At 50.6% G+C, this 15,770-nt stretch overlaps 1 long non-coding RNA gene across 2 annotated transcripts; it reads left to right on the top strand.

The window, feature by feature from the left end:
* Window positions 1-13,647: 13,647 nt before the first annotated feature.
* LOC131574206 (uncharacterized) lies at window positions 13,648-15,550 on the top strand. Of its 2 annotated transcripts, none has more exons than XR_009276407.1 (4): window positions 13,648-14,014; window positions 14,094-14,137; window positions 14,226-14,270; window positions 15,482-15,550. It is a non-coding gene; the product is annotated as an uncharacterized LOC131574206 (long non-coding RNA). The 2 variants fall into 2 exon arrangements; XR_009276408.1 differs by having other exon boundaries at window positions 15,376-15,507.
* The last annotated feature ends 220 nt before the right edge of the window (window positions 15,551-15,770 follow it).

Raw genomic sequence — 15,770 nt, 5'->3', positions numbered from 1 at the left:
TAAATATAATTTTCTATGTTATTCTGTAAAAACAAAACCAACAGATATCATTAGAAATACAACATCTATATGTATTCTATTATGCAACATTTTTAAACTTTTTGATCCATTTTTGAAGGCACTTTAATAAGGGCTTCTTTCTGAAGCTTGCGACCGCTATAATTTGCAGATAAGCCAGTAATGCATCTTACAATGCTTTTGATTTTTACTTTTCGGCTATTTTTCTGAAACCATCCCAGAGATGCTGGAGTTTGTATTGACATGTCCCGTAACCCTGAGTCCATGTCTCTGGGAGGATTTGTAGAGTGAAAGAACTGTGCATTAGCACGGCTGTGCTCAAAAGACTCTTGGCTTTGTGTGGTATCCAGCGAATCAATCTGCTGTGGTGAAGCTGTTGTTTTTCCAAGCTGTTGTTGCTCTGCCGAAGCTGTATTGTCAAGCGAATTCAATTTTAAAAGTGCCGCCGCAGCGCTCGGGGCACGCCGAGGCTCGGTTTCTCCACCCGCCTGTGCCCCGGCTCCGGGCTGGGCACGGAGGGACGGGACCACGCCTCCCTGTGACGTCACGGGCGCCCCGGATGACGGCTGGCCTGGGGGCGGTGCCGCAGGCGGGGTCTGGAGCTGCGGCTGTGGTGGCGTCACTGCTGACGTCACGTTGACTGACAGCTGTGGCTCCAAGCCCACCCCTGGCAGGCGGGGCGCAGGGACCGCCGTGCCCGTGGAGGTCCCGGACCGCTCTGGCTCGGGCCGAACCCTCCCGTACCCTCCCAGGGGGGACAGGGCTGTCCACTCCACTCCCTTAGGGCCGGAAAGGGACTCGGCTGCCGGCACGCAGGCGGCCAAGGAAATTTCCCCTCCCTCTTCTGCCGGCACCGGCAGACCGGGCGCTGGAACAGTTTCAAGAGAACTGAGACACTCTTGCGAAAGCTCTAAGACCCCTTTGTGCAGATTCTGCCCGCGTTTTAGAATCGCCTCCTCGCCTCTGTATAGTTGTTTTTCTGGGCTTTCAACAGGCTTACACATTCTCTTTGCTAAGGTAGATTTCCGGGAGGCTGACACAGACTTTACAGCGTGCGGTAACGAGCATTCCGCATTTGACTGAAACAAACCCTTCTGTTTTTCTGGACCCATCGTGTCCCTTGCCTGAGTTTCAGAGTCCCATTTACTGGCGATGACTTCATGAGTCACTGCAGAAGCCGTTAGAAGTTCAGCTGCTACCTCGTCTCTAAGAGTGGTTTTTTCATATACTCTCACATTTATCTTCTCCCACAGGCTTGGGGTAAAAATTTTGTCTGAATCCACGTTAGGGAATTCTACCCGTACCCAGGATAGAAGGCTTTTAAGCTCATCCGTGGACACAGAGATCACGTGCTCCTTTACCATAGCTTCCAAAATAGCCAAAACCTCCCCCTCAGGTCTGGACACGTTTCCCATATTTTTGCTCCCTTTTGACGGCTTACCTGACCTCAGGCTCAGCTTTCTCTCAGCTCCTCTATCCGTGATCCGTTCCACAGCTCACAGACGTCCGGCTTGGCTCGTCCGCTCTCACCGGCGCCGGGATTACCGAGATCTTTTTCCCCTTTCCAGGGAGTTTTCCGGCTTTCTGCTGTCTTCTCTTTTTTCCTTTTTTTTTTTTCAACAGGAGCCTTCAGTTCAAAGTACCCCAAGTTTGGGAGCCACTTGTCTCTTTATGGACTTTTTGATTTGGGTTCTTTTTCCCTTTGAACTGAAGATTGATGAGAGGGAGCATGGTTTTCTCTCGTTCGGTCTCAGTTGTTTATTTTTTGTTATCAGCATTACAAGGTACAAGGAGCTATGTGCACTATGATAGAAAAGGGGTAAAATGGCTAACAAAGATCTTCTTCAAGGTCTTTTATATGTCCATTTACCCAATTAACAGGTGCCAACTAAATTATTTTTCTTAGTAACCCAATGACCCAACACCTGTGTGCTGCACTGTGACATTTTCTACCCAATCACCTACTACTACCCAAACACCCCTAGGAGAAGAACATGAAGAAGAAAGAAGAAGGACAAGAGACAACACCCTAAATCCTCCATCTTGTCTCCTGTTCTCTAAACTACTTTTTCACCCAGTAATTTAAGAAACTTTCTAATCTACACATTTACACATTTCCTATCTAACTTTAATATTTGTTTTCATGTGTCACCATTGAATGTGTTTCCTTGAATCCTAGAACTAAATATTAAAAACAAGGGCACACAGTCTGTATCTCAGACTCCAACATGACGGTGAGAGCATGTCATAGGGTCTGGGGGAGCACCAGGATGCACTTGGACCTGGAGCATTGCTCAGAGGAGGTGGTGAGGGACAAAGCTTTTTGCCAGGAAACAGCAGCTGAACAGGTGAGCCAGTGTGGATTTGCAGGGCTGATCTTTCTGCTTTTCCCTTTTGATTCCATCTTGGCAGTCCCTCCTCAGTGCCCTCAATCTGTCACAAGAGTTCCAAAAAAAAAAAAAAGGCTGAGCAAACAGTGAAAATAAGGGGTACAGGTACGGTAGAATACAGTTGTACCCCACCCCCAACCATAAACAGCAGCCCTAACAGCGCTCCCATTTCCCTGAGGCAGCTGCAGGCAGGAATCCTAAAGCAGCAGAGCGCCAGAACCCCGAGAGGTGCAGGCAGTACACCGTGTTCTAGGGCCAGTTGAGAAGAGATAGTGGCCACGTAGGTCCCGCTTGTGTGGGATAACCAGGGGTTTCCAGCCCCGGCCCACCCCGGGGTGCCCGTTCATCCGCAACCGGGGAGGCTCCCAAACCTCATCAAGGCGGCGGTTCGTTCGGATCCACAGCAATACCGCTTGAAGAGTTTGGCTCCGCAAGCCTCAGCATCCCAGCGGGGCTGAAGCATGCAGGCGAAGGACCCAGCCATTGTCAGGAGACCGTGAGTGTTGGGTTTTCACAGATGTGCTGCTAAGATCTTGCACTGATATTTGGTTTTCTTTATTGTACCTGTCCAAGAGACAACAGCCTGCCAGAAACGTGCCAGACGGTGAGGCGGCCTTCCCTTGTGCCCCACGTGGCTTCTCGTCCCCACGCATATGAGAGCTAAGTCGAAGTCCAAGACCTACAGAGGGGCATGAAAGCGGTGTGCTAGGTCAGCACTCGTGGCCAAGGATTCTCGAGTCAGCTTTGGAGATGTGGCGGTCCAAGCTGTGTCCCCTTAGGCCACCTCAAGGGAAAGCCTCACTTTGGCTCACAGTGCTGAGGTGCGCAGGACAGAGCAATCCCGGGGTGTGTCGCGTCACTTTTCTACCGTGCTTTCCGTACCTCTCGTGTCGTACGTGCCTCGCCTTATCCCTTCCGGGGGTTTATCAGAAACCCCGGTGTCTCTCTTAACATCTCTGATCTCTCTGAGAAGAACATGCAGAAGAAAGAAAAAGGGACAAGAGACAACACCCTAAATCCTCCATCTTGTCTCCTGTTCTCTAAACTTTTTCACCCAGTGATTTAAAAAAACTTTCTAATCTATACCCTTACACTTTTAGCTTTTTCTATCTAACTTTAACATTTGTTTTCATGTATCACCATGAAAACATGCTCATGAATTTCACATTATATGAAATTCAATGTTTTTCTGGATCTTATAACTAAGTATCAGAAACAAGGGTACGCACTCTGTATTCCAGACTCCAACATTTGACCCACTCCTTAAAAAAAGAAAAAAAAAAAAAAATCAACCCAAACCTTTTCTTTGATTAATTTTCACTCAGGGTTATTTTTCCTTCTCTCAAGCCCTATGCCCCAACAACAGAACTGCTGCTCTGTTCTACAGAGCGCTCTGCCTCCAGTTTTGAACATCAGTTAACTAACCACTCAAAGCTAGAGAAATAGATCTAGGTTGCTAACTTAACCAGTAGCTTAATTTGTCTAATTGCTTTAAAGTTTCTGCTGAAACTACTTGAATTGAAAGCTGAGTTGTTATAAATATCTATCTGAAATTTCATGAGTCAAACTCTTCACAATCAAGTGTGACTAAGATTGATATAAGGTTACACTAAGATGTTGCCTCTTTATATAGAACATGCTAAATAAAAAGAAAAATTGAATATTATACAAAAATCTATTTTCACTGAGATAAGGTACACTTTCTTTTGAGTTAACTAAAAGAAGCGATGCAGGTGAAATCGCATCACAAAGCGATCAACAAAATGATACAGCTCAAGGGTGATACCTGATTCACCTTCATCTTCAAGGACTTTATCTCTCATGCAGGATTCTGAATCTTGACACAGTTCACACCACGCTTTAACAAATGAGGCCTTACAATATCGATTTTCCTCCTCTTTCACACGAAACCCAAAGTTCATCGCTCTCGCGCGCGGGATCAAAAGCGTTCAGCCGTCAACTGCGGTCTCGATACGGTTCACATCGGCGTGCTCGCTCTTCTGCTCCTTGGGCCGTCTGCTCGTCTCTGCAGCTGATGAGTTTCCATGGTTCTTCGCTAGGAAGTTACTTCTGCTTTGAACCTGTGAATACACAAAGATACACTTTACTCCAAATTACTAATTGAAATTAATTTTTAATCTTCTCGCTTCTGAACCTTTGACAGGAACCAAAGAATTCTCTCTCAACTTTGCTTGAGTACTGTTAGAAGAATACCTGATAATTGATGGAACTGGCTTTGTGAAAGACTCGTTTAAAAAGGACCGTTCAAGAATTATTCGCAATAGATATACAATCTTGGCGTTTTTTCCAAAATCTAAAATACATACATGGTGTTTCCACGCTTCTGAACTGCACCCTGTTTCCTCCCCCTCTCTTGTAAACAAAGGTCAAATATCCACTGTCTTGTTCTGACAGTGAAAAACCATCAAAGTAAAACACATGCATATGTATACATATAGGAAATAATACTTTTACAGCAATCAAAAACTGATTAAGACAGTGCATAATTAATATTATGCGATATTAAACTTATCTATATAATATGTAATATGAATTACTGAATGTACTAAATATATACTCTCATCCCAGAGTCTGCCACTGCCGATAAATCAACGGAAGATTGGAAAATCATGTCCGGATAACAATTTTCCAAGCCCACGGTAAAAATCCAGCTGCTATATTAATTCACTAATTGCCAAGTCAAATTGACCCGAGTATTGTTTTGATCCAGAAAACTTCTGGCTTTGTCAATTCTCTATCCAGGTAAAGTCAAGGCCTGGCCCAGCGCGTCAGGTGCAGACAACGAGGCATTCAGGGAACTAGCGGCGAGCCCTTTCCGCCCCTACCCTCTCACCCAGGGGCAACAGCACCGGGTATCGGACAAACCTCCGTCAAGCAGCAGCAGCCGAGCAGATGAACCGGCGCATGGATTTGCAGGGGGGAACTGGATTTGCAGGGGGGATCTTTCTCCTTTTTTCCTTTTGATTTCATCTTCCTAGTCCCTCCAAAGCGTCCCTAGAAAAAATGGGGATGATGAGGACGAAAGTAGTTGAAACTGAGGGAAGCAACTCTGTTGGGGAGGGTGAAACAGGGAAACCTTATGAATGTGATTGTTTGTCAGAAGATTCTGAAAATATGAAGGCTAGAATCAAAGTAGAAATGAAAGCTTGCTCTGAGTCCTAGGATACCGAGTGCCGGTTAACCAAAGAACAATAGCCTAGCCAGTTGAACGAGAATCGCTGCTGACAAAACAATGTCCTTCTGCTGATCGAGAAGTCCAAAGGTAAAGAAGCAAGGAAAGAACTTGTAAAGCTTTGTAGAGTCTAAAGCGCAGCACTGTATGTTAATATAGGGAAGCGCATAGGCCGTATGTAAACTCTTTAGTGGCCGTGTCTCATGGTGATCGGTTACTAAGAATTAGAATATTCACGATAGAAAAAGATATATTGGATTGTAACAAGAACTTCGCTCTCAACTCTTACCCCTCTCTCAGCTCCCCTCTCCCCCGCTCTTACCTCTGAACCCCGCTCCCTCACCTCCTTCCCGTCTAGCCCTCTCCCCCACTCTTAACTCTCAGCCCCCTCTCCCTGCTCCTACCCCACTAGTCTTCCCTGCTCTCTACCTCTGGTTTTTCCCTCTTTCCCTCTATTGCTCTCTTATTCCCTCCCTCCCCTTTCCCAACCTCTCCTCCCCTGCTCTTACCCGTTCTCTCTCCCCTTCCCCGGACCACGCGGACGCCGAGGCCGGCGGCGGACACGGATCTCCCCTCTTTTTACCCTTATAATAAATTGCTTATACTTGAACAGCTTGACCCCGGAGAAGTCTCTCACCGCGAGTGAGCGTTTTTACACACCAATACCTGGCGCCCGCACGTTTACGAGCCATCCCACGACTCCTCCATCGGTGAGACACTGCTCCATCATCACTGGCAACTACGAAGACAGGTTTTTTTCACCCTTTAAGGCCGTCTAGAGTGCAGTTTATGCGGCTGATCACCATAACACCGTAACTCTCTTTCCACTGTTCCGCGGCACCCTCGGGCACCGGCCGGCCGTCGCTCAGCAGCGTCGGCTCCGGAGCTCTAGAGGTATCCGCCGCGTGGCTTTTTCGGGGCGCACGTTCCGAACGGCGTCCGCACCCCTGGTTTCCGCAGGGCCCCGCGGCACTGAGAAGGGTGGCAAAGCCACGCCTCTTCTGTGCTACACGGGACATCCCCTGCGTGGTTTCTTCGGGGTGAAGGTTGCCAAGCAGCGTCTGAACCCCTGGTTTCCGTGAAGCCCCCGAGCTCAGGGGGGCGTTGCGAGGAGACGTCTCACCTGGGCTAGGTGGGCAAAGCCTCTACGTGGTCGAGCGAGGGGCAGACGCTGTCACAGCATCTACACCCCGAACTCTCTAAAAGTTTTTCCGCTGCAGCGTACACACTGTAGTTTTTAGACGACTCTGCAGCGTGGTTATGTGCGAGTATTACTAAGTGACACCTGAGAACGGACGGGAGGTGCCCGGCCAGCACCCATCACCCGAGCTCTGAGAGACGAGCCGACATCATTAAAATAAGAGGTGAGTCACAAACCAGTCTATCACGGGTCAAAACTATTCAACCCCAGAAAAAAAGCTGTATAAGCAACTAAAATTCTCACTAAAAGCCAGCCAAAGTAAATTGCCTAAACGAGAACTAAAAACCCTCCTAACCTGGACTCTAGTTAATTTCCCAAACGCAAAACACTCAGAATTTTTTACTAGAGATTTTTGGGACACAGTTGGTAATAAGCTTTTTAATAACATCTCTCGCCGAACTGTGGCGGCCGCTAAGCTCCTCCCAGCCTGCAGAGCACTCGTAGAAATGCGTGCTGCCAATACACAACGCGTGACGAGCCCCCCGTACCCCCGCAACCCCCGTATCTCCTACCCCTCCCCCCCACCACGCGGCCCCCGCATCCTCTGTCCCCGCCGGCCCCCCTCCTTTCCTGCCCACTGAGACCGGCGCGCCCCCGACCACGCTGCCCCCGTTCCCCCTACCCCAGTTCCGGCACGCTCCGTTCCCACCCCTCCCCTCGCCTTCCCCGTCCCACCGCCTGCCCGCTTTTGCCTCCCTCCTGCCGTCCCAGCTACCCCCGATGTTGCGGTCCCGCCCCGTTCCACCCTCCCCGCGGTTATGGGCCCCGCCGCCGCCGTCCCCGCGGCCCCGCCTTCCCCCGCCGACACCGTGGTTCCCGGCTCCGCCACCCCGCCCACCCTCGGCATCGCCGTTCCCGCAGCTCAGCTCCCCTACACCCCCTCCGTGCCACCCGCGCCGCCTTGCCGCCCCACAGGCTCCGCTTTCCCGGCACCCGTGGAGCCGCCGGCCCCGCCGCCGCCGCCGCCGTCCAGCGACACCGATCTGAGCGGTGCGGCCCGGGCCGATCCGAAACTCCCGCTGCCGTACACCACTCCCCCATGCTGCCCTGCGGCGCTGACGCCATCCACGCATGCGCAATCACTGCTTTTATCGCCGAGGCTCCTGCCGCCGTCCCCGCGCCCCCCGTGCCTCCCCCCCCGTGCCAGCCTGTCAAACCGCAGAAGGGGAGAGAAATGCCCACTTCTAAAACACCAGAACAAGTCCAAAAATACCAGCGTCACGCAGTTTCAAATCACCGAGTTGAAAATTTCCAAAGGAATCCAATTGCAAAATACCAGAATACGGGGTTCTAAAATTCCAAAATGATTCCGTTTCAAAATAGTAAACTAGTGAGTTCCAAAATATGAAAAGCACCCAATTTCAAAATATCAAATTGCAAAATACCAGTTCTCAGATGTCTTACACCGGCAGGATTCCCAAACCCAAATGAACGCAATTATTGTCAAAACGGGATCTGCGCTACCAAAACGACTATTTTCTTCCCTGAAAAGCTTTCCCTGGTGATCATCAATACACGTAGTTATTTTGATCATTTAGCCGGGCGTAATAGAAATTTTTCTTTAAAACCCCACTTTTGTAGCGGTCCTCAGCTCGCGTCCGTGACCCGCAGCCTCCGGGCGGGACCGCCGGGGCCGGGATCGAAGCAGAGAGCCAGCCCGGTCCCCGCGGCTGCACGGGGAAACACCGAGCGGTGAGCAAAGGGAGCATTTATAAACTATATCGATATTTCACTGAAATTCAGGGCAGAGCAGCGACGGGGGCGCTCAGGTTCGGCCAGGATTAGCCCTAAACGAGCCGGGCAAACCCCCGACCGCTCAAGGGAAGCGGAAGTCAGTAACCGGTAATCGCCTAGGACCCCGTGAGGAATTTCCTCCGTAATCACAAACCCAGCACGCAGGGGATTTATGCGGCAGAATCCCAATTTCGGCCACTGCACCCGGAGGAGGATACCGGTTCTCTATCGCGGAAATGAAAGCCCAGCACCCCGGCGTTTCGGGGACGGACCGCGGGACACGTAAGGGAGGGAACGATCGGCAGGATGTTTCTGCGCCTCACCCCCAACCCCCCCCCACTCCAAGGTGCAGCAGCCTCAGGCGTGATCGGTGAGGACGAGAAGGGAGCAGCTCCTTGCAGAGGCAGTTTTGAGAGGGTTACCCGGGCAAGGCTCGCGCAGGGAGCCGCCAGAGGGGCCAGCGGGGGCATCCCGGGAGTTCCTCCGGGAATGAGGGTCACGGCACCCATCAGGGACCGGGGGATCAGGCGGTTTCACCCGGGCGGGGAGCGTCACTTTAAGATAAAGCCGAGAGAAAAGCCCGTCCTGCCCAGCAGGGTCACCCGAGCGGGCGGGGCAGCACGCACATTCCCGGCGGGGGGGGGGGGGGGGGGGCGGCAGTTTTCAGCTTTCCTCTTCTACCTCGCCACTCCATCTCCACAGCCCCAAAGAAGGGATGGGTTATCAGGAAAAAAGGCGTTTAAGCTGAGGGAAAAAGCTTCCTTTTCCCCAATCGCCTGTGTTTGAATTGAAGAGAAATCCACTTCCCCTGCAATTTTGATAGTCTCAATTGGAGGTAACGCTGCCTTTTCTGTGCTGTTAGAGATATTAATTGATAGAGAATGCCCATTTTCTATTTTTTTCCACTTTAAGTGGAAAGGGAAAGCAGGGATGATGCTTTTTTATGGATCTGAATTAACCGAAAAATGCCCCCTTTTCAATCACCAGAGAGATTTAAAGTGAGGAAAACCACTCTTTTTCCCAATATTTGACGGGTTTAAATTAAAGGGGAGAAGCCATTTATTTACCACTGTATCTGTTTAAGTGGAGGTAGCTGCCCCATTTGCTCATTGTTAGCGTTGCCTTTTCCAGCATGTCCTGGGGTGACTTTATGATACCGGTATCCCCAATCGTCTGGTTTATGTTAAATATTAAGTTCTGCACCTTTAAGACTGGCTCAGAAAGCGAGAGCGGGGGGAAGAAGAAGCACGCCCTTTGCGTTAAGGAACAAACATCACTCCCACACATCCCGCTCCTGGACCGTGGTGTCTGCAGCACGGACAGGCAGTGGGACAGAGCTTCTCTCTGGCTTTTAGTTGGTTTTAGCTAGCTGAGGCAGAGGAGTTCCCTGGACCTTTGTTTTTTTTTCCTTTTTTTGTTTCCTTGGATCTGTGCAAACCTGCTCCGGACCGAACACCCGGCCAAACCCCGGGAGCTCACGCCTTTGGCCCACCGGGGCCCGGGCCTCGGCACTTTTCAGCGCCGAAAGGACCGATAAGAACCCGAGCGAGGCGAGCGACACCACGTGAAAAGGACTTTTCTTCCTAGACTTGCCATCCCATTGAACAGTGAGAGGTTTTATTATTTCATATTATTCAATTTCTGTTAAATAAACAGCTTTTTCCACTTCTTTCCAAGGAATTTTTTTTTTCCTTTCCTGGACCAGTTGGTAGGGAGGGGTCATTTCCCTGGGGAAACCCCCATTTGGAGTTTTCCTCCCTAATTTGCCCTAAACTAGGACACAGCATTTCAAGGGTTTAAAGCCGCATTTCAGGGTACCTCTACCCACGCCCCGGCACCAAATATTTCCAACAGGAGCGAGTCCAGCAGGTATGTAACGGTAATGCCAACTGGGAGTCTATTCTTTTTCTTATTTTCATTTATAATGTAGAGAGCCCTAATTAGAGGTCCCTATGAGACACCATTCATATCTATACTATTCTTCTCCACCCTAATTAATCACAGGGGGAGTGCTACTTAGTAATCACTAATACATAATTATGCAAGTCCATAAATTATCCAACTTAGCTGGCAACACTGCTGAAACACAAAGTTTTGCTTCTTACCTTTTTTTTTTTTCCCTTTGCTCCATTGCTGTGAGTAATTGCAGTAAAAAAAGAAAACACTGTCTTTTCCCAAAGAGTTTTCTTCTACACAGAGCTCCTTACCTCAATTTTAACTCAGAGGAGCCAAACAGCTACGGTCCCTCTGAGGGCTTTTATACCCGGTGGGATTTGCCGCCTCCCTTTTCCCAGGCATCGTGGGAAAAAGAGGCGGGCTCAATTAGGGGTATATTAACCCCAGGCTGTGCTAAGGGGCATTATTCCCTCCAAGGGAATCAGCTGGGCTAAAGAGCTTGTCTCTCATTTCAGCGAAGAGGCTCTTTCAATTTACTCCAGCCTGCTTTTAGCAGGTATCTTTTGGGCATTTGAAGCAGCAGAGGTTTTGAAAACACCTTGAAGAAAACATTATTGAACACAGGGAGTATTTAAGTTCATGATTTTGGGTTGGGAGTTCAGGGGTGATAAGATGCTTTTATAATGATTCTTCTGTTTGGGTTTTTTTTAGGAGGATTGCAGTTTCCTGAAGTTCTAGGTCACGTCAAGTGCGATACTTCAGATTCTCTCAGCAGATTCATCATGACACAAAAGGGAACCGCTGCGGCAGCTTTCCTTAGCAGCAGATCGGTCTCTCCGATGGATTCACTTCGGAGAAATAAGTCGAGGGCTGTGGTCACAGAGGGGATCGAAGCAGGGTAGTGGGTTAGGATTCACACCGGTTAGGGTTTTGAGTCAGCTATGGGAAGGGGGAGGTTTGAGAACTGGCCTCTGGGGCCACCGTGAGGGAAAGGCTCACTTTGGCTAACAATGCTGAGGCGGGCAGGGCAGAGCAGTCCCAAGGTGTGTTGTCACTTGTCTGTCGTGCTTTCTGTGTCTTCCGTTCATCTCGTGTAATATGTCTCTTGCCTTAGTCCTCCCAGGAGCTTATGAGAAACCCCAGGTCCTTCCGGTCATCTCCCATCTTTCGTTCCTCGGCCCGGGGCCGACGCTGGCGAAGTTTCGATTCGGGAGGTCAGACAGGCGTCAGAATCGCATCTCTCTTCAGCAGCATCCGATCGGATGTCTTTTTAGGTGTTGTTCTCAGCTGTGTTGACAGCTGTGTGCAGTCATCTTTCTTTACAGTGGATAAGGACTTGTGCCGATTCAAAGGCAGGCAGAGGCTTCCAGCCACAGGATTCTCAGGCATCCGTCTCCGCGGTTCTCAGAATAAGTCGTTCCGTTAGCATCTTTTTCCTCCGGGGTCATCCGAGCCTGGCGGGCTCGCCTTCGGTCCCCCCTCGGTCATCTCGTTCAGCATTCTCTCGGTCCTCGTGAGGACTTTCTCGTCTCAGAGAGTTTTCTCTCCCTGTCGTGTCCCCTCGTCTCACGTGTCACGGGTGTCTGGGGGTATTCGGTCCGGAACTGCTCTGCCCTGCCGCCCGGCCCCGTTGCAGGTGTTCAAGGACAAGTCCTGGGCACTTGTAGTGGAGATTCGTAATACGGGCTGTAGTTGGAGTCTAGGTAGTATTCTTATGTTGGCAGAAGGTGTCTGGAGCTGTGAAGTTACCCTGCAGCACTTTGACTTTTTTCCTAACTTTCTTTCAGATGCGGATGGATCGACCTCCCGGCAGAGCGCCCCGTCCCAGATGAGGGGATCCCCCTGAGAAGGTCGGTCACGGTTTTTCTTTGCAGCGGGGCTGGAACTGGTCGCTGTGTTACAGCTCTGCTCTTTGTCTTTATTTTTAGGAAGTAAAGCCGGATAGCAGCAGCGAAGGCGAAGCAGGTAGAAGGTGAGCCTCGGTTGGTGAAGAGAAGCAGTTGTTCTTGCTGGGGTCTCAGTTTCTGGTGCAACTTCCAGCATTCCTGCTTGTTTGTGTGTTTTAGGCTGCCTCCTGATGTTGTGCTGAGGCCCCCTCACTGACCTGCCAAGAGACCCGGTTTGCTTCTCCGGTGAGCCCCAGCAAATGTTACCGGAGTCCGTGACGAAGCCTCGACCTCGTCCACCTGAAGGTGCGGTCCGGGTAGCCTTTAGCCACGGCCGAGGAGTCGCGGCGAGTCGGGGGCGTCGGGAGGAGCGGCGACGGTGCGCTCAACTTTTAGCGACGCTACATCGCCTCCTCTCCGTTTATTCTAGGCGTGCCCCGTGACGACGGCGTCCGGCTCGGAGCGTGGCCGAAGCGTGCGGCCCGAGGACCCGGGCGTTCCTAAGAGACGGTGAGTAGGAGCGTAGTTGGGTTTTGCTGAATATGCCACTAAGATTCTGCACTTATATTTGGTTTTCTTTATCATAGGTGATGATACTTGTCTGAGACAACAGCCCGGCGAGAGAAGAACTTCCCAGATGGCGAGGTGGCTTCGTTTGGCCCCTGACCGGCCTCTCGCCGTGACTCACGTCTTCAGCCATCTGAGAGATAAGCGGAGCCCGCAGAGGGGATCAAAGCAGGGCGGCGGGTCGGGACTCAGATGGGTTTGGGTTTTTGAGTGAGCTTTGGGGATGGGGAGGCTCTAGAAATGACCCCATAGGCCCCGTCGACGGAAAGCCGCACTTTGGCTCGCAGCGCTGAGGCGGGCAGGGCAGAGCAGTCCCAGGGTGTGTCGTTACATGTCTCTCGTGCCTTCCGTGTCTTCCGCGCATCTCGTGTAACATGTCTCTTGCCTTAGCTCTCCCAGGGGCTTTTGAGAAGCCCTGGGGTTCTTCCGGTCATCTCCCATCTTTGCGTTCCTCAGCCCGGGGCCGACACCGGCGAAGTTTCGATTCGGGAGCTCAGACAGGCATCGGAATCGCATCTCTCTTCAGAAGCATCCGATCGGATGTCTTCTTAGGTCTTGTTCTCAGCTGTGTTGACAGCTGTGTGCAGTCATCTTTCTTTACAGTGGATAAGGACTTGTGCCGATTCAAAGGCAGGCAGAGGCTTCCAGCCACAGGATTGTCAGGCATCCGTGTCCGCGGTTCTCGGAATAAGTCGTTCCGTTAGCATCTTTTTCCTCTGGGGTCATCCGAACCCAGCGGGCTCGCCTTCGGTCCCCCCTCGGTCATCTCGTTCAGCATTCTCTCGGTCCTCGCGAGGACTTTCTCGTCTCAGAGAGTTTTCTCTCCCTGTCGTGTCCCCTCGTCTCACGTGTCACGGGTGTCTGGGGGTATTCGGTCCGGAACTGCTCTGCCCTACCGCCCAGCCCCGTTGCAGGTGTTCAAGGACAAGTCCCAGGCACTTGTAATTGGAGACTCGTAATACGGGCTGTAGTTGGAGTCGAGGTAGTATTCTTATGTTGGCAGAAGGTGTCTGGAGCTGTGAAGTTACCCTGCAGCACTTTGACTTTTTTCCTAACTTTCTTTCAGATGCGGATGGATCGACCTCCCGGCAGAGCGCCCCGTCCCAGATGAGGGGATCCCCCTGAGAAGGTCGGTCATGGTTCTTCTTTTGCAGCGGGGCTGAAGTCACTCACTGTGTTACAGCTCTGCTCTTTGTATGTTTTTTCAGGAAGTAAAGCCGGATAGCAGCAGTGAAGGCGAAGCATTGTGAAGGTGAGCCTCGGTTGGTGGAGAGAAGCAGTTGTTCTTGCTGGGGTCTCAGTTTCTGCTATAACTTTAATCTCTTGTTTTTTTATGTTAGGTGGTCTACTTGCAAGATATCCCAGCCCAGGATGCCAGAGGACAGGTGGGTGCAAGCTCTAAGTGTGTTTTGGTGTTTAAGTCCCTGGTTTGCTGATAATGTTTAGTTCTCTCAGATAGAATGAAAGAACCATATCACGAATCCCACCTTGTGGATCCCGACACGAATCGGTGCCACGGACAGGATTCTGAGAGACAGAAGGGGTTGCAGATTTGTTGTGCACTCAGTATTGGGGGAAAGACGTTTCGCCTCAGCCGCCCCTAGCCTGCCACGCCGGTGAGCAGTGTCTAGAAAGCAAGGGAGGCGATTCGAATTTTTTAAAAACTGCACACGCCTAGATGCAAAGCACCCCACACTCATTTGAGGGCTCTGTCTTCAGAATTTTACAAGGGATATTTGAGTACAAGAGTTTGGACTGACTGATTTTTCTGTTTAAAGTAGTTGTTTGCTGATAATGTTTAGTTCTCTCAGATAGAATGAAAGAACCACATCACAAATCCCACCTTGTGGTACTGACACGAATCGGTGTCAGGGACAGGATTCTGAGAGACAGAAGGGGTTGCAGATTTGTCGTGCACTCGGTATCGGGGGAAAGACGTTTCGCCTCAGCCGCCCCTAGCCTGCCACGCCGGTGAGCAGTGTCTAGAAAGCAAGGGAGGCGATTCGAATTTTTTAAAAACTGCACACGCCTAGATGCAAAGCACCCCACACTCATTTGAGGGCTCTGTCTTCAGAATTTTACAAGGGATATTTGAGTACAAGAGTTTGGACTGACTGATTTTTCTGTTTAAAGTAGTTGTTTGCTGATAATGTTTAGTTCTCTCAGATAGAATGAAAGAACCACATCACAAATCCCACCTTGTGGATCCTGACACGAATCGGTGTCACGGACAGGATTCTGAGAGACAGAAGGGGTTGCAGATTTGTCGTGCACTCGGCCTCGGGCAAAGACGTTTCGCCTCAGCCGCCCCTAGCCTGCCACGCCGGTGAGCAGTGTCTAGAAAGCAAGGGAGGCGATTCGAATTTTTTAAAAACTGCACACGCCTAGATGCAAAGCACCCCACACTCGTTTGAGGGCTCTGTCTTCAGAACTTTACAGGGGATCTTTGAGTACGAGAGGTGGGACTGAGTGGTTTTTCTTCTGTTTAAGTCCCTGGTTGGCTGACAAGCTTTCGTAGTCCAAGATGGAATAAAGGAACCGCATCAGGAATTCCACCTTGCGGATGGTGCCAGTCATATTTTCTGTTTTGTCCGAGGTTCCGTGCAGAGAGGCAGAGCCGAAGTTTGCGATTGGCCGCACCGAAGCCGGCGCGGGGGACGTCTCGATGTACACATCCTATCGAGGATGGGTCTTGTCCTATTACGTTACAAAAGGTAAGCGTCACAGGTGGAAGTTGGGATCAGGGGAAAAGCATTTATCATCAGTGGAGCCAATTTAAAGTTAAGGTACAGGACAGGGCTGTAGTGGGGTGGGCCCCTCTGAAGCCAAGGGAGAGGGTTTCTTTTCGAGCTCCCCAGAGCTTTTGCCGGGCAGGGCAGTTCCAA

Source organism: Poecile atricapillus, unplaced genomic scaffold (genome assembly GCF_030490865.1).
Source record: "Poecile atricapillus isolate bPoeAtr1 unplaced genomic scaffold, bPoeAtr1.hap1 scaffold_123, whole genome shotgun sequence".
In the NCBI taxonomy this organism is placed as follows: Eukaryota; Metazoa; Chordata; class Aves; order Passeriformes; family Paridae; genus Poecile; species Poecile atricapillus.
This window is presented reverse-complemented; position numbering and strand designations above follow the sequence as displayed.